Source organism: Syzygium oleosum, unplaced genomic scaffold (genome assembly GCF_021117445.2).
Source record: "Syzygium oleosum isolate NSW1041296 unplaced genomic scaffold, Sole_v2.1 Sole_v2.38, whole genome shotgun sequence".
NCBI classification, from domain to species: domain Eukaryota; kingdom Viridiplantae; phylum Streptophyta; class Magnoliopsida; order Myrtales; family Myrtaceae; genus Syzygium; species Syzygium oleosum.
In genome coordinates, this window is record NW_026607522.1 from 1,782,179 (window position 1) to 1,796,427 (window position 14,249).

A 14,249-nucleotide genomic window follows, 5' to 3' on the forward strand; every position below is an offset into this window, starting at 1 on the left:
TGGTAAAAAGAGTATGACCGTGGTAACTCGAATATCAGGAAACCCATTAGTAAACTACCCACACTATAATAAACTTAACGACATTCCAGTAAGTTCGAAACTTATCAACTTCTTTGAATCGTTACAAGTGTATTTAGTTAAGCATCTATCCTACAAGAAATTTGTCAATATTCTAATGAATTAGTAAGTTGCTAACTTCTTTTAGGCTCCGTTTGTTTCGCAAAAAATGAATGATTTGAAAAATATTTTCCTAAAAATGATCACTTGTATTGCTTAAAATAATTAACCATTGAAAAATGTTTTCTTTATTGACAATAATTTATGTCTAAATATTTTTGTGGACAATGTAAATATTTTTCGCTCATTGGTTTTTGTAAGCAATATAAGTAATCATTTTTAGGAAATATTTTCCAAATCATTCATTTTTCGCGAAACAAACAAAACCTTAGGCTCTGTTCGTTTCGCGGAAAATGTAATATTTTTGAAAAATATTTTCCAAGAAGTCATTTTCTAGGAAAATGACACAATTTTTCGATGTTCGGCCGAAATCTAAAAAAGACTGGGAAAATATTTTCTGCCGCTCGGTAGGAAAATCTTTTCTCCATACACTACTATTAATATTTTTTTAAAATCAAAATTTTAATTATCTTTTTCTTTTTTTCTTTTATTTCTTTTATTTTACCTTCTTCTCCGGCCGGTTGCTAGCCACGGCGAAGGCTGGCGATCGACCATAAGCGAGCTCGAGCGTCGCCAGAGGCCGGCGAGGCTTGGGCCTCGCCGGATCGGCAATGCTCGAGGCCTCACTAGAGGTAGGAGAGTGAGCTCACCAGACTGTGACTCACGAGGCCTTGACCTCGTGACGCGGCGGCGAGCTCGCTCGCTGACCTCTAGCGATGCTCAAGTGTTGCCGATCTGGCGAGCTCGAGGTTCGCCGACCTCTGGTGACTATCGAGCTCGCCTGTGGCTGGTTGCCGACCTTCGCCGTGGCCGGCGACCGGCCGGAGAAGAAGGTAAAAACAAAAAAGAAAGAAAAGAAAAAAAGAAAAATAAAAAGAAAAGAAAAGAAAATTTTAAAGAAATAAAAAATAAAAATAATTAAAATGAATGGGAAAGAAGGAGTAGGGAAGGGAAAATGTTTTGCTCTTTTTGAAAAGAGAAAAACATTTTCCTCACTTTGAAGGTATTTTTTCCATTGAGGGAGAATATTTTCCATGACTTATTTATTTTCCGTAAAACGAACACCGGAAAATCCCGAAAACGTTTTCCTAAAAGTTGTTTTCCGTGAAATGGAGCCTTAAAGTCCACATTTGTTTCTAGTAAAATATCAGCACTATAAGTAATTTACCAACACCTCGCTAAATTAGTAAATTTTCAACTTCTTTAAAATTTACACAAAATACCAACCTCATAAGGAACTTACCAACCCTCTATGAAATCACCGAGTTACCAATTTTTCTGAAATTTTACAAGATTGAGTACTAAACTAAAAACACTATAGAGAATTTAGCAATATTTTGTCAAATTAGTAAAATTATTAATTTCTTTCAAATTTTACCTGTCGGTTTAGTAAAATACCAATCCTATAACAAATTTACCAAACATACCAATACATTAGTAAGTCAGCAAATTCTTTCACATTTTACGAGTGTGGTTAGTTAACTAGCAACGTAGAAGGGACTTACTAACATCCCATTAAATAAGTCAACTTCTTTGAAGTTTACATATATGGTTGGTGAAATACCATCTCAGAATGAATTAACCAACATCTCATTAAATAAGTAATCTGAGATGCCAGTTTGAAAAAGTCCACGGCACATTAATAAAGAGATGCAAATTTAAGTATCCATAAACCGTCTTGATCTATAATCCTCTAAAATAGAACACTAAAACTTTTTTATAAATAGGAAACGAGCTCACAATTTTGTAAACAAACATTTTTCGTATCAGTTGTCTTTTATATAGGGATAATGAAATGGTCCTTGAACTTTGACTCAATGTGCAATGTGGTCCCTGAACTTTAAATTTGTTCAATGTAATCTCTAAATTTTTAATTTGTTCAACATAGTCCCTAGACTTTTGGTACAGGTTTAATTGAGTTCTCAGACTGTATGAAAATGTTAAATTTCGTCATTCCATTAATTCAAGTTCAGGGACCACATTGAATATTATCATATAGTTTATGGACTATATTGTACACGTACCAAAAATCCAGGGACCACATTGAATAAACTAAAAGTTCATGGACCATATTGCATTTTGGGCTAAAGTTCAGGGATTACATTGAACAAATTTAAAGTTCAAAGACCATATCGCACATTAGACTAAAGTTCAGGGACCGTATGTGTCATTTACCCTTATATATATATAATACATACATACATACATACATACATATAGCGGGATAATAGGATGAAACAAAAAAAAAACCCTCTTTAAAGATTTTCCAAAATGAAATCATAGTTACATTCTCCAACTTGAAACTTTAAAATGATGAAATTTAAGTAAATCAAACATTACATAAAATGATTTTTTTTTAAAATATCTATGAAAAATATTATATAAAATAACCCACCTGCGCATGGCCGAGTTGGTGGACGCTTTCCTTCCCTCCTCAGAGGTTTGGGTTCGAATCCCCCCTCGGTTCCGTAATTTAAGTGGGAGGCCCTGGCGATGGGTTGCTGGGCTAGGCACCCCGAGGTATAGGCACCCCGATTACCTGTGCAGGCTTGTCTCCGAGGAATGGTGGCGGATCCTCGATCATAAAAAAAAAACATTACATAAAATAATCTTTTTTAAAAAAATATCAGTGCAATTTCATTATTATTAATTGACAAAAATTAATTTCATCCACAAAGTATTTGGGAAATAAAATCAAGATGCCTCGTTAGGGACAATTACCAAAAAAGTTATAAACCTATTACAATTGCGCCAATTCAGTCATAAACCTTTCAATTTGGCCAATTTAGTCCAAACCTTTTGAAAATTTGTCAATTCAGTCTATCCGGCTAATTTTTCGCTAGAAATTACTGACATGAACGCCAGCCATTTTACGTGGTACTGACGTGAATAATTTTTGTATTTTGTATTATTTTATTATTATTATTATTTTTTCTTTCTTCTTTCCCTTCATCCTTTGCGGTCGCCAGCCTCCTCAATGGCCGGCGACCAGCCACAGATGAGGGTCGATGAGGCTCGCACTTGCCAAAATCTGGCGAGGGCGACCTCGCCCGCCAAGCGAGGCTCTCCCTCGCCAGATCCGATGAGGGTCAGCCTCGCCAGCTTCAGGTGAGGCTTGACAAAGGCCTGTCGAAATTAGTTTGGGTATTTGGTGAGGCTTGCCATCGTCGTCACCTCGACAAAGGTCACCTCATTGGTATCATGCGAGGCTCGCCCGAAGTTGGCGAGTTGTCGTCCTCTGGCTAGGGCGAACCTCACTCGAGGCCAACGGGGTCGACCTTCGCTAGCCACGGGTGACCCTCGCTCAGCGGGCGAGGTTGGCCCTCACCAGATTCCGGCAAGGGCATCGAGGAGGCCGGCGATCGCAATGGATGAAGGAAAAAAGAAAGAAAGAAAAGAACAGAAAACAAAAATTATAAAAAATTTAAAAATAATAATAATAAATTGTTTACGTTCGCACCGACGGTATCACGTAAGACTGCTGGCGTCCACGTCAGCAATTTCCAATGAAGGAAATGAGAGAAGGTTGACGGGAAAGCATGAAACAGCCAACATCGACACATTTTATTGGGTAATGCTCAGAAGAATCATACCAGTTGCTAGTCAAATTCGAAGATTGCCCCGTTAAATTGAACTCAAATTTTGTTGTGACGCCCGAATTACTTGAAATCCGTTATGTAGGGAGTTGCCAATCATGGTTGCTCAATCCGTGTGGGACGTGACACTGAGAAGCAAGGAAAATCTATTATAAAAATAACCATACTAATTCCCTTTCGTGCTGTCTGAATATCAAATCAGAGATGCTTAACTTTCATAGAGGATTCAAGAAACGGTACCCTAAGAAAATAACATATAGATAGTACAGTCTTTTGGTCTCAGTTCAAGAATTCTACTATGCAATTTGTTTTAAACTTTTTTGTTTTTGGTCTCAGTCCAACTGAGATGTCCAATTTTTTTTAAACTTTTAACTATCATAAAGCACTCCCACAGTTTTTTTTTTTTGATAACCGAGGTGTCCGCGCGGCCGGCGAGCTAGGACTCAAACCAGCGGTGATGCCCGACTAGTCCTCGAGGGGGGCTAGCGCAGCATCCCACCGCCACGACCCTCCACTTAAATCACCGATGGGGGAGTTTGAACCCAGGACCTCTTGTGAAAGGAACTGAGCGCAAACCAACGCGGCCACCGATGGGTGGGTAAAGCACTCCCACAGTTTTGCTTCATACAATGTAAATCTTCATATCAGTCCTTACTCATCCAACATATACAGAACATTATCGAAGTTAAGACTTCGACATCTCAGTTGGACATCTCATTGTTTTTGAATATCTATAAAACAAAGTTCATCATCCTTGCTCAATTAGTTAATGGCTTAAAATGATAAACAGATTACTTGGAAGACAAATGACCTGCCTCAAACATGGACCCATATGTCGTGACCTCGTTACTTGCTGAAACTACAATTCTATGGGAGCCCACCCTTGAGGCTGAAGCTCTTGCTGCTCAGAACAAATCATCTTGCTCTTGAGAAGATTTTACATAAATAACTCTCTTGCTTTTTACACACCAAATTGATGGCAGAACCATGAAGAATCTTACAAATGGAGGAAGTCTATCAAAAGAGAGAAATTTACAATTTTATGTCTCATTTTTAATCGGAGGTTAAGCTTACAAGGCTGGATCCACTTTAAGTAAAGCTCCACGTAAGCTTTAGCGGAGAATTTAATTGATGTGAATATTTATTTTGTAATAATTTTTTGCATATTATTTCTCCTGCGAAAATTCACATCTACAGCACTATTTGGAATAATATATAATATAATCTTAAACCCGTGCAAAATACAAGGGCATATTACTAGTGTAATTAACAAAATGCGATTCTTGTGTAGTAGCTAAATAAGCCCAGTTAAAAGCTCTGCTTATTTTGGTTAGTACTTCTTTCTACAATTATGCAAATTTCTGGTTCTAGGGTTCTTCTTTACATTGAATCACACTAAATAGGTTATTTCGCAAAATAGTTTTTTTTTCCTTTCATCTCCAAAAAGACTGAGTTTTACTATCATCAATCCTAATTAGATATGGTTGCTGCTCCATGCATTGGGCCAAAGGAGTCTCAATAGCTAAACATCCTTTAGTTATCTGTTAAAGACCCTAAGTATCTGGTCTGCTAAAGCTAAGAGTTACTCTACTTACATTTGGTGAAAGCTTTTGAATGTGAGCAGCCTCATATCAAACATATAGCTGGGAGCAGCAAATCTACTTCCTTATGGTTTTACAATGGGCATCCTGGAGTGCCACTAGAATTTTATTCTACAAGTGTTGCTTATGATGCTGCCTTGAGTCTAATGTCAAAGTTTCAGACGTTATTTATGGTGATAATTGGGAATGGTCCCCTGCTAAGCAAGCTTATGTAATTCAATCCTGCCATGCTCTAATGCCATTTGCTGATGCTTGGGAATTAGTCAGAAATAGGAGGTCCAAGTTGCTATGGCATAGACTTATTTGGTTTAATACTAATGTTCCTAAGTTAGGGTTGATAACTTGGCAAGCTGCTCACTAATAATAAACTCGGCCAATGTTGTTCTACAAGCTGCACTTTGTTATCTATGCGATGCTTATCTTGAGTCTAGGTGTCACTATTCCCTTGAGTACTCTTTATCTAAGACAGTATCGGGACACGTCCATTCTCTATGTGATGCTAATAGAGCTATTGGATGTGGGGATATTGAATCTCAGTGGGGGCTTTTCAAGGTGAAAAGCAGAGATTCATGAACATAAAGGTATTTGCCTATATGAATTTAGTTGCTCAGACAGCTATAATAATATTTTATCTTCTTAAGATTCAAATCCCGTTAACTGTAATACTCGATGTTACTACCAAACAACTTGGACATGCATGTGAAAGTGCACTGTTTTATGAGGAAAGCATGTGAACGTGCATTGTTTTCTAAGGAAAGCATGGGATGAAAATATGAAAATGGGCATTATCTGAAAAGAGCTGGGCTTATTAGTTTTAGGGATAATGACACAAATAATCCATGAACTTTGGCCCAATGTGCAATTTGATCCATGAACTTTTAATTTGTTCAATGTAGTCCCTGAACTTTAAGCTAATGTTCAATGTGGTCCCTAAACTTTTAATTTGTTCAATGTCATCCCTGAACTTTTGGTACATGTTCAATTTAGTCCCTGAACTATATGAAAATGTTCAATGTAGTCCCTGAACTTAAATTAATGGAAAGGACTGCATTGAACATTTTCATATAGTTCAGGGACTGAATTGAACATGTACCAAAAGTTCAGGGATGACATTGAACAAATTAAAAGTTCAGAGACTATATTGCACATTAGATTAAAGTTTAGGGACTACATTGAACAAATTAAAAGTTCAGGGATCAAAATGCACATTGGGCCAAAGTTCATGGACTATTTGTGTCATTTTCCCTTAGTTTTACAGTGATACTTCATAATCGGCAAAAGGACACTATAAGTGCCATAAGTTATGTACGGAGATCACTTTGGTGCCATAACTTTTTTTCGGATAACTTTAGTGTTAACTTTTTTGAAAAACAATCACTTTAGTTCCAATGCTGACATGGCCGCCAGAAATCTGACGTGGCTCTTTTTTATTAATTTCTGATGCTGACATGACTCGTCGAAAATCTGATGTGGCTCACCGGAAATCTGACGTGGCTCTTTTTTTAGCCGGAATTTTGGCCGGAGTCACTAAAGTGATCTCTTTTCCTCTGACTTGGCACCAAAGTGATCTGAAAAAAAGTTATGACACCAAAGTGATCTCCGTACACAACTTATGGCACTTATAATGTCCTTTTACCCTTCATAATCTTTTTTCTTTTCTTTTCGTTTTTTGATTTCAGACAAAACCAGAGAATCATGAACTTAAAATTTTTTGCCATGTGAAGTTAGATGCTAAAGTTGCCTAGATAAATTTCTATCGTCTCAAGATTCAAATCCTGTTAATTTTAATGCTCGATGTTTGGGCATGCATGTGAATGTGCACTGTTTTATAAGGAAAGCATGGGATGAAAATATGAAAATGGAGAAAAATGATGGGCTTATTTGCTTTTACAGTGATACTTCACAATCTTTTTTCTTTTCTTTTCTTTTCTTTCCTTTTCTTAAATTTCAGACAAAAGCATAGATTCATGAACTTAAAGTTTTTTTCCACGTGAAGTTCGATGTTAAAGTTGCCTAGATAGCTACAATAATTTTCTATCGTCTCAAGATTCAAATCCTGGTAATTTTAATGCTCGGTGTTTGGGCCTGCATGTGAACGTGCACTGTTTTCTAAGGAAAGCATGTGAACATGCATTGTTTTCTAAGGAAAGCATGCGGTTAAACAATTTTGAGCATTGGCTGTGGGGAAGGTTTTGCAATTAGTGTTTGTCATTTAAATATTTTCTATTATTTATTAGTATTGTATCCTTGTATTGTCTTAAGAGAGGTTTTGTACAATAATCGAGGTAGGGTGCCTATATAAAGTTTTATCTAATAAATGAGGTAATTGGCCATTAATAAGGGACAATGTGTTCGAAAACAAACGCGGAAAAACAAATGCAAAACACAAGGATTTACGTGGTTCGATCACAAGGTGATCTATGTCCACGGGTGAGGCAAAACAAGATTCCACTATAATAAAAAAAAGTACAGTTTTCAGAAGTCGAAAAAACGACTTAACAAAACCTCATGTCTCACAAATTTCTTATCATCAATGAAAAAACCTAGCCGCAGTATAAATAGAGCTCCCCAAAAAAATTTCCTTGGGGGCGTAGCCCCCGAACCCCCCAAAACATTGGGTTGCACAAAAAATATGTCGGTTCAGGTAATAAACCGGACCGAATACATAAAATTCAAGACATATTTAACACAATGAATAAATTTATATATGATTTTTTATATTAGCCAACTTCAAGAGCTGTTTTACCTTTCCACGTATGAAATTTTGAAGTCGAAAAGCATCCTCATCAACTTGCTTTTATTATCCCATCGCACATTGGTACCAATATATAATTTCTTTTTTGCACACAAAAGGTTTCATGCTACTTCATTCACAATTTGTAGATCATAATGTTTTTCTTCTGTTTTTCATTCACGCAAAAGCAGAGATTCATGAACATAAATTTTCTTGACCACGTGAACGTGCATTGTTTTCTAAGGAAATCACGTGAACGTGCATCGATTTCTAGGAAAGCATGTGATAAAACTGTGAAAATGGGCATCATTAGAAGAAAGCTGGGCTTATTTGTTTTCACAATAACACTTAATAATCGTTTTCTTTTCATTTTAATTTCTGGCAGAAGCAGAGATTCATGGACATAAAGTTTTTTTATTCTTTTTGCTCAGACAGCTATAATAATTTTCTCTCTTCGCAAGATCCCAGTCCCGTTACTTTTAATACTCCGATGTTTACTACTAGACAATCGAGGCATGCATGTGAACGTGCATCGTTTCCTATGGAAAGCATGTGATGAAACTCTAGAAATGGGCGTCACTAGAAGACAGCTGGGTTATTTGTTTTCACATTGATACTTAATAATCATTTTTTTTCATTTTAATTTCTGGCAGAAGCAGAGCTTCATGGACATAAAGTTTTTTTTCTTTGCCATGTGAAGTTAGATGCCGAAGTTACCCGGACAGCTATATTAATTTTCTCTCTTCTCAAGATCCAAGTCGTGTTAATTTTAACACTCCGATATTTACTACTGAGCAATCGGGGCATCCATGTGAACGTGCATCCTTTTCCAAGGAAAGCACTTGAACGTGCATTGCTTTCTATGGAAAGCATGTGATCGGGCACTGTTCTCTAAGGAAAGCATGTGATGAAACTATTAAAATGGGCGTCATAAGAAAAAGACTGGGCTAATTTGTTCTTTAGCCCCCACTTGGAGAAATTTTTAATTGCATCTGCTGAGAAAAAGGAAACTTGAATTGTTACTTCCTAGACCACTTGGGCGGCTTAACTATTGCTTGCCAGTACCTAACATTTTTTAATTAAACAGGGTCGCCCGTAATTACTTTTTAAATGCATAAACTTACAAATCCCGTGCATAAGTTTCTAACCTCAAGTAAATTCTTAGTCTTTCTATATTAAAACTTACTATTGTAATGCAGAGGAAGTATACATTTTTTTTTATTTGTCTTCTAATCTTTGATACGTACTGTCTTACAAAGGAAGTATATATGCACTTATATCAATAATACAGTTGTCCTTGCTCGAATGCAGTTAGTGTTCCAAATGAAGATATAAGCTATTTGACTCGACATGAATTAGAACCAGAAAAAGGTAGGAAAGGTCCATGTCCATTTTCAAACCCATGTCTTTATATGGACAATTTATATGGACAAAAGACCCGTGTCCAATTTGCTGTCATAAATTTTATCATCGAGCATTAACCGATATCGTCGACTGAACACCCGAAATTGTGCAGCCATTGGGGCATTTTCTGTGAAAAAGTATTTAAATATTAAACAAGACATTTCATCTACTAATTTAAATTATTAAACAGTTGATGATGATTACATTAAATTTTATGTTTTATTAGAATAGGAGGTCATGAGTTCAAATTTTGCTAGCCCCTTATTTGCCTCCCCGTTATATATTTGCATGCTTTAGTATTAGGATTAAGTCTAACCTATATATTAAAGGGAGTGTTAGAGCATTTAAATATTAAGATTAAGTCCAACCACTTATACACCAAAAGGTTTGATTCTTTTATTGATAGGAGATCAGGTCGGATCTAGTGTTTGGGCTTCGCCCCTTTCAATACCAAAAATAAAAAATAAAAAATTAAACGAGGTTGCTGGGCATGAATTGATTGTGCTGGATGTAGCGTAGCCTTTGTAAGTGACTGGGGGTTCTCATTTGTCAGCTAACGGAGAAACTTTCTTCTATAGGATCGTTACGGGACAGCAAAGTGACGTCAGCGAGTGGAGAAATTTTTGTTTTCTGCTGGCCTTTTGGAAAAAGGAAAAATGGAAAGGAGAAAAAGAAGACTCTTCAATCGGAAGGACAATGATATGGTCCACCACCTCAAGTGGATTTCAAGCTCTACGCTTTCACAAATGTCAACAAAGTACCTAAGGGTTTGATTTTGATAGGTTTTTACATTTTGCTTTTGTTTAATCTAATCTTATCTCAGACACATTTTTACTTTTTTTGGGCTTGAAACATACGAAATTTTTACAGTAAGTAAATATTGGTATGTAGTTTACATAGATTTTTATAGCTAACTCTGATGGTGATTACCTTCTTCTGTTCCATTTTATTATGTCTGATTTGTTTTGTGAAACCAAACTATATATATATTCTGTTTGCTCTTTCTCTAATTTATGTCTTGAAAATGCGATGCGTAAAGCCAAAGCTGGCCAAGCTAACACTTGCTTCCCCAACAATTGATTCTCATCTCTTGCTCTCGTGTCAAGCAAAGTATATATGCAAGAACAAATGGAATGGAATTTCTTAAGCAATAGTGACTGGCGACATAACAATCCAGACTTAACATTTACTTTAATGTTTAATTAGGGGCATTAATGAATGATAAAAATTTTAAATTCCATGTGCGCGTATTTTGGTATCAAATGTTTAAAAAATAATTATTTACGATTACACAGATTTCAATTTTTCGTATAATTCCTATCACCGGTATCTTTTATATATAGAATTTTCTCTATTGTCAAATCATTCATATGAAGAGTGCCTAGTTTTACCAACCATGGATCTTCGGTTCAGAGAAAGAGGTGATGGTCAAATTTAAATTTTGTGATAATTTTTAAGGGTTAAAACCACGAAAAACCCAAAACCGGTACACCTATGATAAATTTTATCCCAAACTAATTTTTTGACTGCCAAAAGCCCCAAATTGATAAACCGGTAACAATTTTACCCTTTATTTGTTTTCATTAAATTTTACTGTTAAATTGCTTTGAAATGACACGTAGCAGTTGACTGATGTGCCAGTTTTATATTTTACCCTTCGTTTATTATAGGTGTATCGGTTTGTTATTTTTTGTGGTATTAATCCAATTTAACAGAAATTAATGGAGGGTAAATTCGTCAGAAATGTATAAGTTTAGGATTTTTAGTGGTCAAAATATTGTTTGAAGTAAAATTGTCATATGTGTACAAGTTTAGGGTTTTTCATGGTATTAACCCAACTTTTTAATATGCACTGGTTTCTTTACTTGAAATTTTGAAAAAAACAAATTAAAGTACGAGTTTCGACACTATGGAACGATTTAACACTAAAAGAAATAGGCAGCTGAATTTTATCGACGCGGTTCTTTTATATGAGAAGGCAAGTCGTCATTCGTTTCTATTTTCGGTTATTTTGCTTGCCAATTGATTATTTTTTGGTATGTTTTGTTTAGAACGAGTACAACCATGGTTCTATCAACAGTAACATTGCACATTGCTTTTGAGATTTGCTAAAGGCAATATATATTTTGTGAAGAACAAGGATACTAATCGTGTTGTTAGTGACAACAAGCACATGATTCAAGCTTTATGCCAATAAGATTGAGAAAGAAGTTGGAGAAGATGACATGGCAATGCCTTACATAGATTCGACGTTTGTTGTTGAGTTGAGAACCTACACAACACGATTGAAATGGATTAAGTTCCGACAGGTATTACATTATACAATTTTATTACAGTGATGATAATTTTTCAGATCACAAGTTGAAGAGTTATTGAAAAGAGATGTCATGTGCCAAAAATGTGGAGAAGGAGCTATAGTTATGAAGAAAGTAAATGGAGCCAAAGTGAAAACGATGCCCACTGAGCTCAAAGATAATAATAGGTATAGTCTAATTATCATGTACCTAAAATTTGTATAAATTTAAGCATCTTTTGCAAATTGTAATATTTTATTTTCTCGAAGGTCCGACCAGGTATGTCTCCCCTTATGGAATGACTTTCTAGATAAATATCGAAAGACCAAATATATGTGCCCATTGAAGCATGAGGTGGTCATTTTTACTTGGGGTGAGCAATGAATCGATTGATAAATTCCATGTGTGATCTGGCTAGAAACCAACCCGGTGAGGCTAGTTTCCAAGAAAAATATTTGGAAACCGGCCTTGACCTGTTAGGTTTCTCGTTCAGGGTAGAATAGGCTCAAAATCAACCTAATATAATATTTAACATGATGTTCAAAATTATAGTCATATAATTTGCTAAAATTATAATCTCACAATGTTCAGCAAAATATTTAATACCATAATGAACAGTAGGGTATAGCCTTTGCCTGCCAATGGGCATCGAGACTAGCAGGAAAAGAAAGGCAACGTCTAATCTCATGAATTTACTAAATGCATTGACAAAATACGGAAAAAAGAATATATAAGTAATACTCAATTGAATCGTAAAGCAAGAAAATAATTCTATAAAGAGTACCTAATTGTTAAGATCAATATATCTATATTTATAATATAGAAAAGGAAAACAAAGAAACTTTGATTAGATAATATTTCCATGGTTGTTAAAGAAAAAAGGATTTGGGGAGACCATCCAAAATATAGCTGTTTCCTGTTAAAATGAACATGATCGTTTGCGAGATTACTTGGGAGATCAAATACTTGCCGATGTTTTGGGTTGTAACTTGAACATTTCACTTTTAGCACTAAAATTGTTCCTACAAAAATATTATTATTGGATATAAAAGAACCATTCCATCGAACAAAAGAAAGTAATCAGATGTGACCCCATTTGCAAGAATGAAATGCAAAGAAATCCCTTTCTTGTGTTAACGGTAACTGAGGAGGCGAAGAAAGGGATCAATTCCCAAGTTTCCTTCTTGTGTCGACATAAGAAAGGAATGTTCCTCTTTTCTTTCTCTATATAATGTGCGACGAGGACAAATGCAGGCAGCACTCAAGAACCATTTCTTCACTATTTCTAATCTTGTTGCTTGCATTTCATGCAGGCTTGCTGTTGTCGAATTTGATCCTTCGATACCACCCCCACTCCTAGTAATTTCGCTCCCAGTTATTTTCACCATGCGTGCATCGGTTTATTGTTTTATGAACTATAAGATTAGTTGTGACATTCCGAATTTCGACCCATTTTTGGGATTTATAAAACGTGTAATTCGTCAGTATGCTTATAGTAAAATCTCGCCCGGGAACTAATCACTCTCGGATATTGTTTTTAAAATTGAGATTTCGCTAGAATCGCACTCGATCGAATTTGGCCGTTATTTAGAGTCCAAACTTTGGTGTCGAATTTCTCAGAGTTCCGGGACAAATTTAATTGGACGGTGTCGATATTAATGTGGCCAGCCTCGAGATTGCCCGAAATTATTGAAAAGTGAAATTTGGACCGGGTGCGGATTTTGACCAGTATACCTCCCTCTGGATTTATTTTATTTAATGTCTTTTTAGCCTTTTCTTTAATTTGAAATCTAGAATTTTCGTGGCCCTATGATCTTGACTTGCTCACCAAGATCTAATGTGAGCCCTTGGATGAGAGTGAGTGGGGTTGTTGACCTTTTTAAATTGATTTCTCTCTCTCTCTCTCTCTCTCTCTCTCTCTCTCTCTCTCTCTCACGATCATCCCCTTCCCCCTGTTCTGCCGAGACCCCCCCTTCCTCTCCTTCTCCCTTGGCCGCGCGAGGAGCCCAGCCACGCCGGAGCAGCCCGCCGCCACTCATCTCAGCCACACACCACCACTGAGCTCACTCTCTCCCTTCCCTTCCATTTGTCCATCCCATCACCACCACCCACGATCACCCTCACACCATCACCGACCACCTGAGCTGCCATCCGTTGTCCGCCCTCGCCGTTGCTTCGCCGGAGTAGCCGTTGCCGTGCCGAGGCTCTCTATTGCACCCGTTGTTCGGTTTTCTTGCTTAGGCTAAGAGTAAGTGCCCCCTAAGCCTTAGTTAGGATAATGGGTTACTAATGGACATGTTTAGGGGCGGATTATGACCGTGGATAGTTGGTTTAGTGGCTGGTTGTGCTTGGTTTGCTTAGTGGTGCTTTTTGGTTGATTTCCGGTAAGGTTGCTGCTGCGGCGCTGGATTTTACTATTTTTACTCTGACTTGTGTGGACCGA

At 36.6% G+C, this 14,249-nt stretch overlaps 1 pseudogene; it reads left to right on the forward strand.

Moving 5' to 3' along the window:
- LOC115669015 (putative disease resistance protein RGA4) overlaps positions 1-14,249 on the forward strand; it is a 63,740-nt pseudogene that overhangs the window by 40,690 nt on the left and 8,801 nt on the right.